Source organism: Balaenoptera acutorostrata, chromosome 18 (genome assembly GCF_949987535.1).
Source record: "Balaenoptera acutorostrata chromosome 18, mBalAcu1.1, whole genome shotgun sequence".
In the NCBI taxonomy this organism is placed as follows: Eukaryota; Metazoa; Chordata; class Mammalia; order Artiodactyla; family Balaenopteridae; genus Balaenoptera; species Balaenoptera acutorostrata.
In genome coordinates this window covers 66,158,817-66,167,081 of record NC_080081.1, presented here as the reverse complement: position 1 = coordinate 66,167,081, position 8,265 = coordinate 66,158,817, and positions in this window count along the sequence as shown.

Below are 8,265 nucleotides of genomic sequence, written 5' to 3'. Positions count from 1 at the left end.
TTTTTACTCTTTAGAATTGGCATCATGTAGTGGAAAAACCACCGCCAAGAAGTGGGAAGACCTGGTTTCTAGTTTTGGTTCTGGCAGTAATTAACCAGCTGGGTGATTGCTTTCTGCAAGGCTCTCTCCTTCCTGCTCTGTCCAGGGCAAACACTGAAACTCCTCCCATCTTCATGGTCATTATCTTGTCTGAGTCATGTTCCCCTCTTACCTGCACCCCCTGAAATAGCCTTTATGCTAGTCTGCCAGCTTCACCTTCCCCCGGTCCAGTCCATTCTTTCCCACACAGCTGTCGGAATGTATTTACAGAAGTGAATCAAGGCATGCCACTCTTTACTTAAACGTCCCGTGGTTTCCCACTGCCCATCTTTCATGTCTCATCTCGGCTAGTCCCCTGTCTGTCCACTACATGCCTTACTGTCTGGTCTTTTGTCACTTCTTAAGCCAAGCTCTTTCTTCAGAGCATTTTCCTTTCTTCTTACCTCTGCCTAGGATACGCTTCCCCCAGTTCTTTTCCCAAATCACTCCAAAGTTGGTGTGTAATAAATATTAATTGAAGTAAATGAATAAATGAATCCAATTCCTAATTTGCTCCTTGTCATACTTCAACTTAAATATCAGGTCCTAAGAGAAGCTTCTCCCAATAATTGAACTAAAGGAACAACTCTTTCTCATTATTTTCCCACATCCGTCATTATTTTCTTTTCAGCACTCACCGCAAAGGTGACTATTTTTTCTTTTACCTTTGTTTGCTTATTGTGAACATTTTCCATCAGAATTTAAGTTTCCTGAGGGTATGGGCCATTTCTGTCTTTTCAGCATTGTATTCTCTGTGCTCAGCATGGAACAATGCCCAGCCCAGAGTTGGTTTGTAATAAACATTCATTGAATCAAATGACTAAATGAATGCATCCAAATTCTACCATATTTATTCCTTACCTAAAGTCCTTCCAAGGCTGTCCATAGCCTATCAGAGAAATACTAGATTCTGCATGATCTAGAGATGTCATTTTTAAAAAATTGAAGTATAGTTGATTTACAATGTTGTGTTAGTTTCAGGTGTACAGCACAGTGATTCAGCCATATACATATATATATATATATATATATATATATATATATATATCTGTATTCTTTTTCAGATTCTTTTCCCTTATAGGTTGTCACAAAATATTGACTATAGTTCCCTGTGCTGTGCAGTAGGTCCTTTTTGGTTATCTATTGATATTTTATAGATAATAGTGTGTATATGTTACTCCCAAACTCCTAATTTGTCCCTCCCCTGCTTTCCCCTTTGGTAACCATAAGTTTGTTTTCTATGTCTCTGGGTCTGTTTCTGGTTTGTAAATAAGTTCATTTGTATCATTTTTTTTTTCAGCTTCCACATATAAGTGACGTCATATGATATTTGTCTTTCTCTGTCTGACTTACTTCACTTGGTATGATAATCTCTAGGTCCATCCATGTTGCTGCAAATGGCAGTCTTTCTTTTTTATGGCTGAGTAATATTCCATGGTATATATATTTACGACATCTAGAGATGTCATCTTGTTGTGGCTCTTCCTCTCTTATCTAGAGTTTTTAAATTACTTGCATTTCCAATTAAGCTATATTCTTTTTAGCTTCCCTTTTTTGGGACACAAAGTATTTGCCTGGAATGTCAGCCATTACCTCTCCTGCACATGATCTTCCTGGCTGATTTCTGTTTGTCATTCAAAATTCAGTTCAAGCATTCCCTTCCTCTGGGAAGCCCTCTTGGATTACTTTCTCCTTCTGTCTCTCCTACTCTGTACCTGTTGGTAACCCATGCTTCCTTCTATCATAGCCCATGTCACACTCTAGCGGGATGTTTTCCTGACTAGGGGAGTTGTTTCTCAAGGGCCAAGATTGTTTCTTATTACTCTTGTCTGTTTGTTGCCCAGTACATAGTAGATATTCAATAAAAGTTTGTGAATAAATATTAGAGAATGGCTGACTCACTCCTCCTCCATGGTATAAGAGTGTAAGAAGTGTCATTACTAAGGGTACATCCTACAGAATGCACTCATGAACGGGTAGTAAGTCAAGTGCATTTAGTGCTAAAATATTTCAAGCTGCCAAAGCTCTTGACTTTGCAAACCATTGTCACTTGAGGTCATCCTCTCCAAAAAGGTTGCGTATACCCTGGGCAGTCATCAGACTGTCCTGATTTTGTCCTTGCAATAAAAATGTAAACTCCAACTTGCTTTTGGCCATGGAATTGACCACTTAGATGGAATAAGTGCACCACATGGTCAAGCTGAAGTCTGAGCATCACGTGAAGTCTTGGGACTTTAAAAGTTGTCAGGTAAATGAAGAAGAGATGAAGGGTCCTGTGTGCCTGGTTTGTCAGTGAGGCTAGTGGCCTACTTGCCTCGGAATCGTTGGGGCCTCAGGGGTCACTGGGGGACAGAGCGCGCCTCTTGAGTGGGAATGGTAGAGCTAAGGTCTGCCTCAAAGCCAGCCAGAGTAAACTCGCCTGCAGTCTCTCTCTGCTTTTGTGTAGTTCTTGACGTTCCCTTTCTTTCTTCTACCTTGTAAAGTGAGGGAAGAATCAAGGTGATGTGCAGTAAAGCGGATTTTATCCTAGAAAAATATTCAAAATAATAAACATAACACCTTATATTTGTTTACTTGTCTAATGTTTTATAATTGTAGGATGTTGTCATTCGTGGAAAACAACTGTAAGCCTGATGGAAAATTTGAAACTGTGTACTTGGAAGTGAAAAATGTCTTGTAAAGCAGTGTTTCTCAAAATCTACCCAAAAACCACCCAGGATTTTTTGTTGAAAATATAAGTTGCCAAACCCCTGAAAGACATACAGAGGCAGAACCCCTCTGGGTACAGCCCGGGAATTTGCATTTTTCAATGAGCTCTCTGTGAGTCTTACACATTCGCAAGTTTGAGAAACCACATTGAAAGCATGTGACATTTTCATTAAAGGATAGCAAGGCCATGGAGGTAATATCAGGACAAGTGTCCCTGGGAACATGTAACTAGAGGATTTGGGCAGAACTGAAAAGATAGGTTATTTTAGGGGAAAAGAATGAAAGAAACTCAAGATCCTGCATTGAAAGGGCTAAAATTTATATGGTAGAACTGAGGCCCTGACTACAAAGGACGGCCTATTTTTCCCAGTGTGGGGATAGGGTGTGTGGGCACAATTACCATCATCAAAGTGTTGTTCCGTGTCACTAAATAAAAAGTAGCTCTGGGACCACAATCGCCTATTATTAGAAATGTAATAGTCATATCTTATTTTAAAACCTGTTTTTAATCTATTGCCACCTGTAAAACTAGACTAAACAGATCAAATGTTAAGGCTATCTAAAAATACTCTGAGCGGAAACATAATTAGGGTTCTAATTGGGATTATCATTAAGTAGGCTATGCAGACAAGCTTGAAGAGATAAGCCCCTATCAGAGGCATTAAGTTCTAAGTGTTTATTAGATTTATGGGACCAAGCCATGTGCTTTTTGGACAGTATAGAAATTATGTTGAACTGGTTTCAAAATCCAAGTAATGATTGCAATTTATTTTCATTTAAAGAATATTCTAAGTGCCTTGGTTTCAAAAGACTAAACAGTGTGTTGCTTTGATGCTTCTGGCTCATGAGAAAACTTAGCTATAGGTCTGATGCTTTCTGAATTTTCAGATACCACTTCAGGAGAAAACTCAGAGCAATTTTGATTCCCCCTCTCAAGGTTCTCATATTTGCGCCATATGCTATAGGACCATGTGAAGTCTCTTGATTTGATCACATATCATAGAAGCTACTCTCTGTGCAGAAGACAAAAAGTAAATATGTTCAGCAATAGTCAATACTTTATTTTTTTTGTTCTAACAAGGAAACCTAGAAGTGTCATTATTTTATATATGATCTTTGGTGTTTATATATTAAATGATCATATCAAAGTGGTCATTGGGAAAAAAACCTCACATACTCAAAATTAACAGTTCAAAATAACTGAAATAATAGGGTTTCACTGTAGAAACTAATCTTAAAGTGAGAAGAAAAATATTTAAGCCTCCCTATCTGGTTCCCTTAATATAATATTTCATTCTGGAAATGAATTCTTTAGCAGATGAAAAAAACTAGCTGAAGGAAAATTATCTATCCTGCCTTCTTAAATCACCTGCCCTGACTCACGGTGTCCTTGAGCTTGGAAAAGGTTATTAGAAATTTTAGCTGAAAAGATGGAAGGATCTAAGGGAGGCTCAACTCCAGTTGTCTGCAAGCCCAGCTGGGGAACTTGTTGGCCAAGACGGCGTCTGTGCTTCTGTGCCAGCGATGTGTTCTCTCTGGAAGTGGTGAGTCTACCAGGTTCCTTATCTCAAAAATGTGTCTCAGAGATCTTATGCCTTCCTCACCCACAAACCAGCTCTTTTCTCATAAACTCATACATGTCACTACAGTTCTTCAGACAGAACCTTGAGAGGCATCTTGACTCTTCTTCCCCATCATCCCTGCATCCAATCCCACCAAGTATTAGATTTGTCACTTTTTTCCTTCTAGATACACCCTCACATTCTTCTCTTCTCTGTCTTCAGTGACATTTTTGTCCAAGTCACTATCCCATCTTGTCTGATTAGTGCAATAGCCTAAGTAGGTACCCTTATATCTACTCTTTACATTCCCTGATACATTTCACACATAGCCTCCAGACTGATTATAAACATAAGTTACATCTTATCACTCCCCTTCTCAAAAGCCTTTAATGACTTCCCATTGCACTTAGAATGAAACCTGAAATCCTTAACAGTGCCTACAAAATTCAGTATTACCTGGACACTGCTTATCTGTCCAACATGATTGCCTGCCATGCTTTCCCTTGCCTAGTACCCTCTAGAGATCTTCTTTCAAGAGATCAAGGTCTTTCCTCCCTCACTGTTCCCTAGCCCAGAGTGGTCCACCCTCCCCCCAGCACAACCTAACTACTTGACCAATCCTACACATCCATCATCCCTCAGCTCCAACATCATTTCGTCAGGGAGGATTCCTCTGGTTCCCCACCCATCTAACTTGGATTCCCTCTCTACTTATCTGATTGATTTTATCTTCCCCTATGGATTAGACGCTCCACAAGGGTAGGGACCATATATATTTTCCTCACCACTGTCTCCCCAACCTTGCATAGTTCAGGAAAAAGTTTTAGAATAAATGAATAATTGAGAGAACAGTTTCCTTTAGTATCTTAACACAGAAACTAAAAATGCCAAGAGAAATAGAAACAAGTGGATTTCCAGTTACTCTATGTCAGGTTCCACTTTTCCATAGAAGAACTGCAACAGAGCAGGCATTACACCAGAGCCCTAAAGTTCTTTCCCCTGCAAAGCTCATGTTCATGAACTCAAAAAAGATCAGTAAAACTTCTTTTCCATAGGAAATGTTTGTATTTGTTTTTGAAGCAATGCAGGAACAGATGTTTTCTCCTGGTGAATGGCATTTGCATTAACCAAGTTGTTTTCACTTCCTTTGAAGTATTCCATCAGACTCTTCAAAAAGAACGAGGCTCCTTGAGAGAACCAGTCTCCTTGACATTGGTCTGGGCAATGATTTTTTGGATATGACACCAAAAGCACAAGCAATAAAAGCAAAAATCAACAAGTGGCACTATATCAAACTAAAAAGCTCTGTACCACAAAAGAAGCAATCAACAAAACGAAAAAGCAACCTGCAGAATGGGAGAAAATATTTGCAAGTCGTATATCTGATAAAGCATTAATGTCCAAAGTATATAAAGAACTCCTGCAACTCAATGAAAAACCAAACTACCCAATTAAAAAATGGGAAGAGAAACTAAATAGACATTTCTTCAGGAAGACTTCCAATGGCCAACAGGCACATGAAAAGATACTTGACATCACTAATCTTCAGGGAAATGTAAATCAAAACCACAATGAGATATCACCTCACACTAATGTTACAATAGCTATCATCAAGAAGACAAGAGATAATAAATGTTGGCAAGTGTGTGGAGAAAAGGGAACCCTGATGCACTGTTGCTGGGACTGTACACTGTTGGTACAGCCACTATGGAAAACAGCATGGAGGTTCCTCAAAAAATTAAAAATAGAACTACCATATGATCCAGCAATTCCACTTCTGGGTATATATCCAAAGGAAATGAAAGCAGGATATTGAAAAGATATATGCACTCCCATGTTTACTGTAGCATTATTCACAATAACCAAGGTATAGAAACAACCTAAGTGTCTGTCAATATTTACACAATGGAATATTATTCAGTCATGAGAAAGAAGGAAAACCTGCCATTTGTGACAACATGGATGGACCTGGAGGGCATTATGCCAATGAGATAAGTCAGACTGAGAAAAACAAATACTGTATATCACTTATATGCAGAATCGAAAAAAGCCAAACTTGTAGAAACAGAGAGTAGAATGGTGGTTGCCAGGGGCTGGGGGGTGGGGGGTAGGGGTAGGGAATAGGGATGTTGGTCAAAGGATACGAACTTGCAGTTAGAAGAGAAATAAGTTCCGGAGATCTAATGCACAACACTGTTATTATAGACAACAATACCGTAGTCTATACTTTAAAGTTGCTGAGAGACTAGATCTTAAATGTTCTCACCACAAAATGAAATGATCATTATGTGATGCAATGGAGGTGTTAGCTAACTTTGTGTTGGTAATCATACTGCAATATACACGTGTGTCAAATCAGCATGTGGACCCTTAAACTTTCCTAAAGTTATATGTCATTTAGGGCTCAAAAAAAAAAGACAAAAAGAACAAGGAAATTGAAGGACAGATGTTGAAGAGCTGCTGTTATTCAGCCATGAATTATACACCAACCCCCTGGGTAGTCAGGTTCCCTTTGCTTGGTTAATCCTGGTTTTTCCACTTCTCAGTTTTCCTTGTACACTTCCATCTTTAAAATGGGTACAAGATTTAATAGAGAATTATTTTTCTGAGCCTTTGAGAATATAGAACTTACAGGGGTAGCAACATGAAATATAAGAAGCATTAAATTAGCAGACTGAGCTGCATCTCCGAGGATAGATTTGAACTCCTGAACTCATAGAATGTGTCTGAGAACAATGATACCCAGCCTGATTGTTGGGCTTAGATGAAATAAAAAGAATGTTGTGTTTGCCAACTAATCATTTGCATTAAGTATCCTGACATTTGCACTATTCCAATGCAAATCTTCAATAATCTTTCCTCCCTCCCTTCATTCCTTCCTTCCTTCTCTCCCTCCCTCCTTTCTTTCTTTCTCTTTCTTTTTCTTTCTTTCTTTCTTTCTTTCTCTCTCTCTCTTTCTTTCTTTCTTTCTTTCTTTCTTTCTTTCTTTCTTTCTTCCTTCCTTCCTTCCTTCCTTCCTTCTTTCCTCCCTCCCTCCCTTCTTTCTTTCCTTTCAAAAATTATTCTGCTCTTTGACTTTCTCTAAATATCAACCAATATTGGTTCTTAGAAAATGAATATCTAGTATTGCCTCTGTGGAAGGGGGAAGAGGATTGCAATTAAAAAGGGGGATGTAAAAAACATCAACTTTTTTTGCAGAGTTTTATTTTATAAAAAAAGAATTGAGGCAAATATTATAAAATGTTGGTATATTTTAAATTCAGTGTGTTGTGTACATGGGTGTTTGTTATATTAACTTTTTTATGATGCATTTTTAAAATTAGAGAATCTGATTTGAAATCCTACAATTAGTTCATATGTTAATTAATTATTAATTAATACACACAGCAAAGAGCGACCAGGCACCTACGACATTCCTGGATTTGTGCTGAGAAATGTGATATGAAGACAGCACTCTACCCATGTACAGTGTCTTACTATAGTATGAACTTCCTGATTTAGGTTTCCCTGCAATAAGAAATGATTTTTGATTTTTAATTGAGATTGGATGACAGGTCTATTTGTGGAGTGTTTAAAATGGCCTGGCTATTTACAACCTGATATAGGGCAAATGCCTTTCCTACTTATCTCCTCTTCATATCCCGTCTCCCTTTCCAAGATCATTCCAGCTGCTAACTCATTTCTTCTAAAGTAACAAGTCTTCATAAAGTGTTTGAGTAGACACGTTCAATCAAATAAGAGTGTTAAATATTCTGTCAAACAAAAGACTTGGAAGATCTCAAGGGAGAATCTAAGAATGGATATCCTTTATGCCAAAAGATCCTAGGTAAGCTTGCTTGTTGTTGGTTCAGTTTCTAAATTGAGTTAGCATAACCAACAAGTTTGGGGATGAATTACAAGAACTTTTTTTCAAATA